At 41.9% G+C, this 13,011-nt stretch overlaps 1 long non-coding RNA gene across 1 annotated transcript in view; it reads left to right on the top strand.

The window, feature by feature from the left end:
* Positions 1 to 10,345, top strand: part of LOC104690558 — a 57,027-nt gene extending 46,682 nt beyond the window's left edge. The window contains exons 4-5 of the long non-coding RNA XR_752010.4: positions 4,421 to 4,591; positions 9,756 to 10,345. This is a non-coding gene — a long non-coding RNA (uncharacterized LOC104690558). The remainder of the gene's footprint in view (positions 1 to 4,420; positions 4,592 to 9,755) is intronic.
* The last annotated feature ends 2,666 nt before the right edge of the window (positions 10,346 to 13,011 follow it).

The following is a 13,011-nucleotide window of genomic DNA, read 5'->3' as shown; positions in this document are numbered from 1 at the left end:
CCAAGATACTTTTAAGGGGAGCAGGAAGCTCATTAGCTAGTTGTGAGCCTAACCATGGTGACCTAGACTGCCTATCCACAGCCTGGTGGCTGTCAGTCCTGCCTGTCTCACCCCTTCCCAGCAGAAACTGTTACTGGCTGCAGCATCAAAGTACCCTTGGAATTGCTGTCCTTCCCTGCTGCCCACTGCTCCCCTTATGGCTGGTCTGAAGAGTGCTCAAGAGAGCTCTGGGATCTCTGGTCCCAGGTTAACCTCCACCCAAGAGTGGCCCTTGGGACTGGTGGGAGCCCCATCCTGCCAGGTACTCTAGTGCCAAGCACATTTCAGGCTTCTGTAGGTTCTCCTCTGAAAAAACCATGCCTCTGCTGTGCTGGCTGTCAAATATCTGCAAAGTATCCTGGTCTCTTCTGTAGGGTCTTCTGAGCGGCAAGCAGGGAGCAGTGAGAGGATGTTTGTTTTGAAAAGGGAAGGGGAAGCAATATTTGGCTGTAAGCGTACCTGGGGGTGGTCAGACTGGTAAAGCATGCAGGTTGTATTTCTCAGGGTTGAATGGTAACAAGACAGCAGTGGAAACAAAGCATTCTTTAAGGAACTAGAGAAGTAAAACTGAAAGAGTCCTTAGTGTAGCATTTTGAGTTTATGAGGCATTTCCTCTTGCTGATGAATATGGATAGCTTAAATTTTCTGCACATTGTTGTTAAAAATGGCTAGAGTAGAACTACAAATAGATGTCTGTTCTCCTGTCTGCAAATTCTAAACACAAAAATGCAAAATTTAGCATTGGGTTCAGTGTCACATCCCCTGTGATGCCAATGGAAATGGTATAGTTTACACGGACATAAAATGTTACCCACAGTCTGGATTGCTAAACCGCTAGGGTAAGCAGTGAGAAAACCTATTTATAGACATTTCAATGACATCTAGAAACCTTTTCCCATGGCTTCATTTCCGAGCATCTTCATTTGCTTAATGTGCACTTCTCTGCAAATGTATATTGTGGTTGCACAAATCTTTCAGAGGGTCAGTTCTAGCAGAGTTGCAAACCTGCTTCTTTTGCATAGCAACATGTATTTGTCAACTGAATGAAAATATTTCATGGAAAAAAAAGATTAAGGATGGTTAAGTCACCTAATCCAAGAACTGGGGCAGCACAGTGGAACTGGAGTGACCAGTTGTTCTCCTGAAACCACAAGTTCATGATCATTGAATAAACCTTTGAATGCGTGCCAAGAATAAATCTTAATTAATTTGTTTGCCATCTTAATTAATTTGTTTGTTCAATACCAACCACCCAAATAAGCTTGGAAATAGTAATGTCTCATTGACACAAAGTCAGGATTAATTTGAGAGGCAATTTGATTCAGGAGAAGTATCAGAGAAAAGTCACAGAATATTCTGAGTTGGAAGGGACCCACAAGGATCACTGAGTCTAAGGCCTAAGTGAATGGCCCATATTGGGGGTTAAACCCACAACCTTGGCATTATTTGCACCAAGCCATCACCAGCTGAGCTAATCTTAGGGCTGCCAGGCAAGGTCATCTAAAAATCTATTCTGTCTTCAACCCTCACATCAGTGCCTCATCTTACAAGAGTCACCCTTAATATTCTTTTTGATGACAACAGAATCTGTTCTCTGTGTATCTTATTTTAAAGCATATTTTTTAGCCCTTCTGCTGTTTATATGACTCCTTTCCTAAATTGCTTAGGAGAGGCAGATCTTAGGATGAGGTGCAGGGGCTGCTTCAGTGCTGCCTCAGAGGATCTGGGCAGCCAAGCTCCTAGGATGGGCTCTTCCCTCCTCTGTTAGGCCCTAGTGGGTCTATGCAGATATTGCAGAGGAAAAAGCCCATGAGCATCTCATGCTTGGAGGGCTCCCCGGGCAGACTTGCCTACTTTTAGAACAGGCCCCAGTTTAGGAGCAGCCATTCAGATCTTCTTCAGCTTAGGGGAAAATATTTTTCAAACTTAAAATTGATTTTAAAATATGATCATGTGTTCATAAGGCCAAGGGAGTGGAGGCAAGACCAGGCTAACACAAGCTGGAAATATCAAACAAAGTGTGCATTGGACTGCACTGTTGGATCGCTTGCCTATTTAATCCCCAGTTATGGGGCAAGAAATCCCAACGCAACATGCAGGAGGTTTTGACAGGAAGTGAGACAGGAGAAAATGAATTGTTGTGTCTTGTGATATGCTGTATGCAAAAGTGAGCCAGGGGTGAAAGGGTATGATGACAAAGCTGTTGGCAATTTAAATCTTGGCTCAGGCATAAAATAAATACATTATTCCTGATGGTGAAATTGGATGGTGCTGTCATGGATTCATTCTGTCTTCCTGGTGTTTTTCTAGCCCCTTCTCTTTCGTCTAACCGATGGCATTCATATCTGCACACCAATGTGTCAAAATATTCTTTGAATGTGTCAGGTTTGAGTGCACTTTAATTGCAACCCAGGCTGCTTGTGTTTTATCTGAACTCCATATCCAGATACCATTAAAATATCTGCATTTTGGAGGGTTGTACCAGGCCTTCTAAAGATGGCATTGACTGGGGTAGCTCTGCTTTGGGGCACAGTACCACTCTTGCCCCAGCTTTTATACTGCCTTTGAGTGTGCAGGGCTGACCAGCGTTGCCAGGAGGGTGGTACAGGATTTCATACAGCTAGGAACAGGGTCCTTAAACTTCACAAGAGGTAACATGAGATCATAGAGTTAAAACTAAACCAAACCAAAGCAAAGCAGAAATATTGTGGCAGTAAGTGGGTGTATTGGGAACATTACCTTTCCATTTGTGTCACCTATATTTTTTCACTTTCATGATTTTCTTTTTCATGTGGTTTGCTTTCTCTTCTTTAAAAACCCTTATGGCTTTTAATCTTCTAAAAATGACAACTTTTGCCATGCTGTAGATATTAGTGCAGGGGGTCTCTGACTGCTGGCCTGGCTGCTACTGCAGTGATGAAGGTGGGGATTTCCTCTGGATGAAGGAGGGTAACCTCTTTGCATGTGACTGACTCTGCTTGCTCCTAGCAACCTCCCTGCTTTTTCCAATACATTTCCTTTTCAGTTTGCACCAGTGGATGGGGATAGAATAAAAGGAGCAGGTTGATACTTGTGTTTGGATATCTTCCTCCTGCCTCCCCCATTTACTTATCTAAGGCTTATCTGAAACTTTATGGGCTGGAAAGTCACAAAATCAGTTGTTCTTGGGAGTGCTTTATTGCTTTCTAGGCTTGGTGTGGCTGGACATACCACAGGCATAGCTTGTCAGTGTTTTGGTAGCTCTAGCTCCTTACAGCTGCCTAGAGCTTGGCTACATATGAAAAATTAAGCAAATGAAATATTGGTGGAATTTGGTAAGCACTCTGGAGCACAACCTGCAGCTTTGTTCTTGGCTTACTGCTGCTTTTACAGGGGAAGGTGAGCCACCCGTTGCCAGCCACCTGGGCCCTCACGGCTGCTCCCAGGACCTGTGCCCTGAACCCACCATTTTGAAGCCCAAGTGTAAAACAATTTCAACCCCACGCCTTATTTGTATTTAAATTCCTTATAGGATGTTTGGTGCCAAGATTGTGGCTGTGTCTTGGTTTTCTGTGGAACTTAATGGAGAGAAAAAAAACCCTTTCAGCCATTTAACTAAAAATATGTGAAATAGGATTAGGCTGTACCTTGTAAAATTTTATTTTAAGAAACTAAGGCCCTGATCCAATCACAATGAGGTCAGTGGGACACTTTCCACTGATTCAGTGGGGCTTGGATATGGTCCTAAGACATTATTTTCAGAAACAAGGACTGTGAGAAATGTATCTAATATTAGAAATTTATTGTTTATATTCTTTCTATAATTAAAATGGCCAGCTGCTGTTAAAAGGCTTCCTCTGAGCTGAATGTCGGCATATTAAATTTGAGTCTGAAGCAAAATGAGAGATGTTGGCTCTTGACAACAAAGGCTTTCTGCACAGGGATCCAAGTGGGCTGGTGTCTCAGCTATCCTGTTCCACAAGGCACTGCTGCAAGACATTTGTCCAAGTTCTCCACGGCCTCCTCCACAAACATGACAGAAGACTGCAGTCAATGAGTAGATTTGAACAAGCTGTTTACATATGACACCATCATGACAGGAATGTATGTAGCTGATCGGATCCACGCCTCATTTGTGTTGTTCTTGGACAGACAAAACTGAGCCTGCCCTGAAAGTAGTTTCTATTTCTTTGGAGTCCTTAATGGCCTGAAACCTTGAAAGACTGAGACACTTGCTGTCAGCACTAGGTGTGAGGACAGCCCAGACCTCCAGATGGATGGAGACTTGCTGGGTGGGGAAGCGGCTCTTTGCCAATATCTTTAGTAAATAAAAGGAGCTGCGTGGGTAAGCTGGGGCCATTTGTATGCAGGCAATTGGCTGAGGTAATTTTTCCTTTTACAGCTGCTAAATAATGGGGTGAAATTACCATCTGTGTCCACCATCTGTTTCACCCATGCATGGGATGGATGGTGCCTCCAGGCAGGAAGTGCAGCTTTTGGGACTGAAGTACAAGATCCAAACTGGAAGACATAGAAGAAATGGAAAAACACAGAAAAAAGGAAAAAGGAACTGGTGAGGGATGACCTTCATTTTGGAATATGAATACTGTCTGTGAGTGCTCAGGGTCACCCACTCCTCTGCAGGGAGCCAAAGCACACCCAGGGCAGTTCTCAAGAGAAGCTCAACATGGTTGAGCATCCAAACCCACCCAAATGCTGAGCCCTGGTGATAAGGAGTGATGGCTGGGCCACCTCAGATCTGCTTGGGCAGGGCATGGCCCCATCTTTCATGCAGGCTCACCCGAGAAGCCGGGTGAGGTTTCCTATCCCAGCCATGGCCACCCAACACTGGCTTTGTCTAGGACATCAGCAGGGGCAAGAAAAGGCTCTGCTGGTGACCTCATCAGCCAGCCAGGGGAGCACTGAGCTGAGAGCTGCCCCAGGAGGTGGTGATCTCCTCTCCTACTGAGCGTTCACCCCTTCCAAACTGCTACTTAACTGTGTCCCCCATCTCCCCTTTCCCTCCCGTAGAATCATGTCTGTGTAGACCCCTTTGTTTAAATCCTGGAACTTTCCTGGTGAGGTTACTCATTTTTGGGTGCTCCTGGAGAGTTATGTACCTTCCTGAGCTCCTTCATGGGAGGCCCCAACAAGTGTCATTTAAGCAATTTTCACAAGAATGCTGGGAAGATGAATCAGTCGTTCTTGCTGCCCAAGAGAGACAAAACACTTCAAACACCAACCTTTTTAAAAAGTTACATTTCCTCCCATCTCAGAACAGTCTGGCTGATGTTGGGCAGGAATCAGATCCTCCACTTGTCAGATCCACAGCAAAAACTCCAATAGCCACAGCTATTGCCTTTCCAGCCAACATAATAGAACATCTCACAGAATGCCAGCATCCTTTATTGCATTTGTTCCTTGCACCCAGCTGCACGCTACAGTCAATACTTCTGTTACCACTCCTGCTAACATACTGGCTGAAGCCAAATTTTTGATCTCACTCCAGCTTCACACCTGAATGACTGCATCTGCTGCAGTTTTATTGAAAGATATGGGACCTGTTGGACACACATTGGTATTGGTGAGCAGTCACTCACACATAACCAGCCCTGCTGGACTTAGTAATGGCTCACAGATTTGAATGAACTTCAACATTTGGCCATTAAGCATGGCTTTATTCTCTTTACCTTTTGAACTTATGTCGGTTAAGTAATGCTTTGGATATTCAGAGAGCTGGCTTCAGTTTTAATAGATTTTCGTATAAAATGGGCCATCTTTTATATTTGCTTGCTTTGGATAATATTTTATAGCAAATAATTGATATTTAGAGGTTTTTTAAAACTGAATTATTCTTATTCTGGTGACATCCAATGCTTTCTCAGTGCTCCACCATGACATCAAAACCCACAATCATAGTGAAGTAGACTGCCTGATAACTATGTATATTTTACTCATATAAAATTAACAAATGTAAAAATTTACACTAAAAAAAGAGAAAATTTAATTTGATATCACCAAATTGGTCTTTCCCAATAGATATGCTAAGCCATGTTGCACATAACTGATCCAACACCATGTACACCAATAAATAGGAATATATTTCCACTTAAGTTTCCCCTTATTGATTGTGCATCAGTGTGTGTTGTTGACACTTCAGACATAGAAATAGAATATTTAAATATAATTTTTTTTAATAAGGACCTTGTTTATATTCAAGGAAAACCTGCAGAGTGTTTAAACACCACTCGTCTTAGAACAGTTCTTGAGCGAGACTGGTACTAACCTACTATCCTTAGATTTAGGCCAAAGTTGTATGATTGCTTCAGCCAGTGTTGTGTAGAGGGGCTGTGAGGAAAATGCCAGCTCCTTTTTCCTGTTAATCTGGTCACATATCCACATCTTTTCCTTGTGCTCACATTGCTGCTCATCCAGAAGTGCTGGAGGAGCAAGGCACAGTGGAGGGCTGGGTGAGGGAAAGCAGACTTTTAGCTGGATCTATTCCGTGGTCCAGCTCCCTGCAGAACCAAAAAAATTACTCACATCTGCAAGGGCACAAGTAGCTTTGGGTAGATGAAAAAGGGGGAAGGGACCACCCCACCCACCTTCTTTCAACATGGCTCAGACTGGAATAAAATAATCATAGAACTTCAGCCACAGGCAAGAAAGCAGAATTACCTGCTGAGGCTTGGTTTGTGGGGGAACAGAAACAATAAATGTTGAAAGGAAGCTATAGGGTTTGATGAGGTTTGTCTCTGTTTGGCAAAGACTTTTTCCTTTCTAAGGGGTTCTTGGAAATGCCTTCAAAACATTCCAGGCTTGGTTTTGCTCCTTAAATACTCTTCAGTGTTTTATTTTAACTGTGAAGAGCCAAATTCTTCCCTCAGATATGCATGCAAATACTCCCACATTAATCAGAAGAATTGTCTGCACATACCCTAAGTGCGGGAGGTTTCTCATTTGATATGTGCTTTGCTTCCTAAGGAGAAGTCAATAATGAGCACAAACTTCCTCCTATTCACACAAATTCATGCAAATGTTGTGCTTTTCCAGCATGGATTGAGGACCAGTTGCTCTCACCCTACAGGGAGCACTAACATACTTCACGAGAAGCCCCAGTGGCTGCAGAAAGATTGCCCACAAAGCACAGGGTGTATCAGGACAGTTAAAATGGGGAATCTTATCCTCTGATTTATGAGAAAGGATGAAGAGGTAGGAAGAACTGCACGTAAGAATGGGATAAGACATTAATTCATGGAAAAGAAATTGGTACATCATATTTGATTTAAAATACGAGGACTGAAACAGTAATGTAGGTCTTTATACTCCTTGATAAAACACTAGTGGACTTAAAAATAGGTTTTAAAAACTGAGCTGCTGTTTTGATTTGTAAAACAAGTTAAACCAAACTTGACAATAAGGCATGTGCTTTAGATTTCCCTGGTTTGAGGCACTGTTTACTCTGGCAGATGTATCCTTAAGTGAAGCTTTTTTTTCCCCCCTCAAAGCTGTTACATGGTAGACTGATGTTGGCTGACCCTGAAGCAAAAATTTGAAAACAGCACATTTATTTTCCTGCTAATGCTAAACACACATGCCATGCAGCATTTTTTTGGTCTAGATGGAAAATCTTCAAATCTGGACTATTTGTCCCTTTTACCCTGACTTTAATGTTTTCATGAACATAAAAATAACATAACAAGCTTGGGGGATGGGAGCATGTGTGTTTTGCAGTGGGAGAGCAGCCTGTAATTTGCAGGCTGCAGGCTGGAAGGGGCAGATGGGAAGAGCCAAAGGGTCAGCCTGGTCCCAAGCTGTGCCAGTGACAATGGGCTTTCCCATGTGCCTCAGCACCCAGCAAAGCTCACAGAGTGCTGCTGCCCAACCAGGCAAAACATTAGCAGACCTATAAATTCCCTTCTCTTTCTTTCCTTATAACACAGGCAAAACACCAGGGTGACAGTCATCTTTTCTACTATTTGAGCAATTGATTGGGAAAAAACCCGCAATAAAATCCTGCAATATTGGTGATATTTATGGACAGCTCTGAAGGAAGATGACTTTTTGGAATGGTGGTGTTGCTGTGCTGTGCAGACCCTATGCTACAGAGATTTTGTGGAGGCCACTTGTGATTGCCTCTGTTTTAACAGCTTTCATGTAGGTATAAGTAAAGGCGGCATACCTGTAGAGCCACAGTCAACCTCTGAGACACTGAGTTTTCTCTCACTGTAAACCAACTTAAAAGACCCCCTAAGTCATCCCAGAGTCAGCTGAGGGTGTCAGGGTGTGTTAGCAGCAAAAGGAGCAACCTGAGCTCGTTGACTGAAGTTGCTAGTGGAGCAGTGGTTTGGGTAAAACACTGAGGGTCTGTTCCATGCAATTCTTGAAAGGATTTGACTGGATTGGACTTCAGCTAAATGGATTAAATTGTTAAACCAATTTAAGGAAGCCCATGTTCAGAGATGAAAGAAGTTGCTTAAATTGGTGCCAATCCTCACATCAGTAAAGAGGGAAAAAAGATTTAAGTAAGAAGGACTTATAAGAGATCATTCCTCTTGATGAAATTTCTAAATCTTTGCCAATGCTAACTGAAAGGAATGAAAAAAAATCCTCTGGAGAGCTTTTAGCAATTAGTTCCTGTTTGCAAAGAATCTGGGTCTGTGTTGCTCTAGGGCGCACAGCCCAACAATTTTTAGGTTTTTTTAATAAACTGGACTGCACCTCATTAGAGATGCCCAGCTGTATTTTTCTCTCTCTTTCACAACCATACACATCACTTTTCATCCTGCCCTTTTCATCACCTACTGCTTCTATAGCAAGTAAAGCAAGTGAAAATAGAGCACGAAGAAATCTCACCCACATTTATCAGTTTTCTCCTGCTGTCTAGCAGCTGGGGACACAGACGTAAAGCAGCACCTTGTGACGCAATGCTGTGGCCATCACCCTTGCAGATACTCTGCAGCCATCAGTTGTGTGTGGACCACAGAGCTAGCAGAAGTTACAAGGTACCCAGGGACTGTGGATCTGGTACACACAATCTATTATTGTATCTTTGAGGGCCGGACTGACCATTCCTCCCTTCGAGCTGGCAAATAAGCTTCCTCTAGCCTACAAATTAAATGTCTGTTTCATTGCAAGCAGCTAAGTTACAGTGAATCACATACTACCATGCTGCTACAGCTTCTAGATTGAGTTGTGCTACTGTGTCAGAGTGAGATCCACTAATCCTCATCTATGCATATTATTCCCAGTAAATTAGGGGTGAAATCTGGAAGAACCCTATACATTGTTGTGGCTCTCTGTGATGCAGACACTAAAACCTATAGGGCTGTTCACATAATCATTCTGCAAGGACTGTAGCTGAGATTTACTTTTAAAACCACAGGTATGTCATGTTTTTCTTCTGTGGGGCTGGCTAATAGTGATGCTAATAGGCTAGAAGTGCACTTCTGGTTCCCCTCAGAAGAGGTAGCAGGAGTCAAAGCTACAGTTCAGTGGGTCAGCCATTCCCTAGGTGTGAACCACTGCAGAAATGCTCTAGGGAAATGAAAAGAGCAGGACCAGTGTGACAGAACCAGGGTGCCAGCCTGTGTAGAAAAAGAAATAAAACAACTGCAAAAGACACTTTTGTTTTTCTACTGTTGCATTTTGGAATGATAGAATTAGGTTATAGCCAGTATACAATATAGATCGTGAATAAAATATTTTTTCTTTTTTTTTTTTTTATTTTTTAATAGCAAAATTCCCCCTGCTTGAATAGGATTTCAAGATCTCCAGTAAACGACTGGCTCTCAAAGGTAAAAACTAAACCAATATTTGCTGGTGTCCTTGGATAAGAGGTGTGGCCTCTGAAAACAAGATGTGCATAACAGTACCCTTCTGTTCTGTAACTTAGCAACTTGGGGTGTAAATGGATACTCTTCAAAAGAAGATTTCTCATTTTAATTGGCAAGAAGAGAGATCCATGTTAGAAAGTAGATTTTGTATTCAAAGCTGTCCAGTGTAGATGCAATTATATTTGTATTAAAGTGCATTTGTTAAGGTTCAGTAAGAATTCCCTGTCTTCTCAATATTTTATATATTTCTGCAGTCATGTGTATGTATGTATGTATGTATATATATATCTATATATCTATATATATCTATATATCTATATCTATATCTATATATGCATATATGCATCCTTTGGATATGTTTGTGCATATATGCTTATGCACATAAAAGATATGTTGCTATATAAAACTCCTTTTATATTTTACTGTATTATGGGAAGTATTTCCACACTGAATTTAACTCCTGTCCAAATAAAATAACTTGATTAATTTTAGTATTGAGCTTACTTTGTGTTTTCATTCACTACATTTAAAAATCAAATGTGCCATACTGAAGATATTTCACATCCATATAATCAGAATGGAGCCACCGCTTCATTTGGGGCCAATGTAAAATGAGCTATTTCTACTGTCTAGTTGACTGATGTCTACACAGCACAAGCAATAATTCTACTGACTTGTGCTCTTAATAAGTCTTCCAGTGAGAACTAATAAAAAAAAATTTAGGTTGCTTTCCCGCTGTATTATAGTCATGATTCCTTGAAACAAGAAACAAAATAAAATCTCACACTCTGTGCCAGCTTTTTAAAACACTTTTCTCATGTCACACTAACACTGTGAGAGGGGCAGAGGAGATGGAAAAGAGGGGAAGCCTGGACAGCATAGGCTGTTGGAAAAAGGACAGAGGAGAGTGTGGATCCACCAACCTACTGCCAGGTGAGTCACACTGTGCTTGCCTCAGCAGCTGCCTCCAAAAACAACTCCTTGGCCCTTCCAGGATGCACTAAACACACTGGAGTTAGTATCACTTGCAACAGATGTGTAACAAATACAGCTCAGATAGTGGCTCATACTTGATGGTACCCACCTGAAGAGACCATCTCACAACACCTTTGGACATGCTGCTGTCTCGGGCAGGGTCTCCTTTTGCTAGCAATAAACCAGAAAAGGGTGTTTGTCACTCTGCTGCTATTAATCTGAGTTTGCTAAACTGCCTTATTTGAACAAGTTCATTGGTATCCAGCTTCATGGTACCGATGTTTGGAAAAGTGGTGATTTTTGGAGCAGTCTCCCTTGGTTATGGCGAGTTCCACCACACTGTGCCTATACACATCAGGGAAACGATGATGTTCCCATTCCTTCAGCAAAGGGCAGGAATCGAGTCTGAGATGCTCAGAGTGAGGGCACCCATATTTTTCCCTTGGGATGACAACTTCACCAAAATAATTTTTCCTAATATACTTCAGTATGGAAGATGCTCCCTTAATTTCTACGGAACTAAACAAAAAAGAAAAAGGCATGTTTATACATGGTGCCAAAACATTGCCTTTTATTTCAAATGCCCTGTTTCTGTTCAAAAGAACTAAACTGTAATGGAAATATTTTCAGTTTTTCAATTTCGCAGGAATCTCCTAAAAATCAATTTCATTTGGAGGAAAATATTGTCCTTTCTCACTCTCCTCCCCTTTTCGGCAGTGCTTTAATTAGGAGTTCAGACAAACAAAAATTCAGTTATTCACTCAGCTCTGTTGAGTAGCAGAAAAACTCTTCTACCAAGCAGCACAGCTCTGTCAGTCCTTTCTTTGGCTGGTTATCTAAGGTAAGTGTCACCATATTACCAATACTTCATATATAGTGCTGGCATTGTTTATGTTATTCCAAAGGATTTTCTTTTCCAAAGTAAATGACCAAATTTAGTTATATTAAAAATGTTACATTAAAAAATTTTAGTTATCCTAAAAATCAGTGCTCAGGCTGGCTCTGAGGTGGAGCCTGGCAGCCCCCTAAGGATGAAGACCAGCATGGCAGCTTAGGGGGACACACAGGTTGTACCCGGAGCTGCTGGCAGCCCTGAGTACTGATCACTGTTTAGCATCCCGACTGGGAGAGTGGCTTCTTCCCTCCTGAGGGAGGGGAAGGCAGAGCGTGCATGAATGTGTGCATGTGCGTGTGTGCATGTACATGTGTGTGTGCAAGTGCCCGTGTGTGTAAGGAGATAACATCAGCTTTGTCCCTACCCATCTGTTTTGATAGGATTGTGTTTGACAGTGATGATTCCCCCTTAGCTGCTTCACTTTTTCATGCAGCTTATGGATTTGGGAGGATTTTGGTCACATCTTTCCTGTCTCTGTTATTAACAGTGGAACAACTTGAAACAGCCACTTTCATGCTCCCTTTCTACTCAGGGAGGAGTGATCCTGCCTTGTTTACTAAGGAGTGTGTTTGCAAGGGACCAGACCATTTCTTTTCCTCTCCTGCTTAAGAGTGGTTCACTTATTTATTGTGGTTTTTATAACATGTTCCTGGCTTCTACCTTCCTCCTTCTGTAAGAATACCCTCAAAACACTGTGCTAAAACCTTGCACATCATACATCTTAGTGAGACATAATCACATCTGGTTTAGAGCCATGGCTGGAGTCAGCTATTCTTCTTACTCACTTTAGAAGCTAAACATTCATCAGGGATTAAGACACTGTGAAGGGGGAACCATCAGCTCTCTAGCACCTGGAAATTTCTAGGTAGCCTCCTGACACAGGTGCAGTAAGGTTTGGGACACAGCAGTATCTTGGCTGCTTTACACTGCAAAGCTCTAACAGGAGTCATTGCATCTCCTTGAAGTGTAAAGTCGGGAACATTTAAGGACACAACTTTATGAGGACTGACTTCATCTTCTCAAAGATAGAAAAAACCTTGGTAATAAGAAGTGCAACCTAAAATTAGAGAACAATATTCTTATTTTTCAGGAGAGTTATGGACTCATCCAAAGGTATTAGAATGTACACATCTGTTGTAAACTAAAACAATGTTGTTGATGATATTCCCTGATATTCCCTGATATTGTTTATAGGAGTAAGCCTTTCATCAATGTGTAGTTATGAAACATTAGTTTTGATTGTTAAAGTGTATTTTGATGGAATGGATAAGAGAAAAAGGAGATTTG

Source organism: Corvus cornix, chromosome 3 (assembly GCF_000738735.6).
Source record: "Corvus cornix cornix isolate S_Up_H32 chromosome 3, ASM73873v5, whole genome shotgun sequence".
Classification (NCBI taxonomy): Eukaryota; Metazoa; Chordata; class Aves; order Passeriformes; family Corvidae; genus Corvus; species Corvus cornix.
Note: the sequence above shows the minus strand (reverse complement) of the source record. Positions and strands in the feature narration are given on the sequence as shown.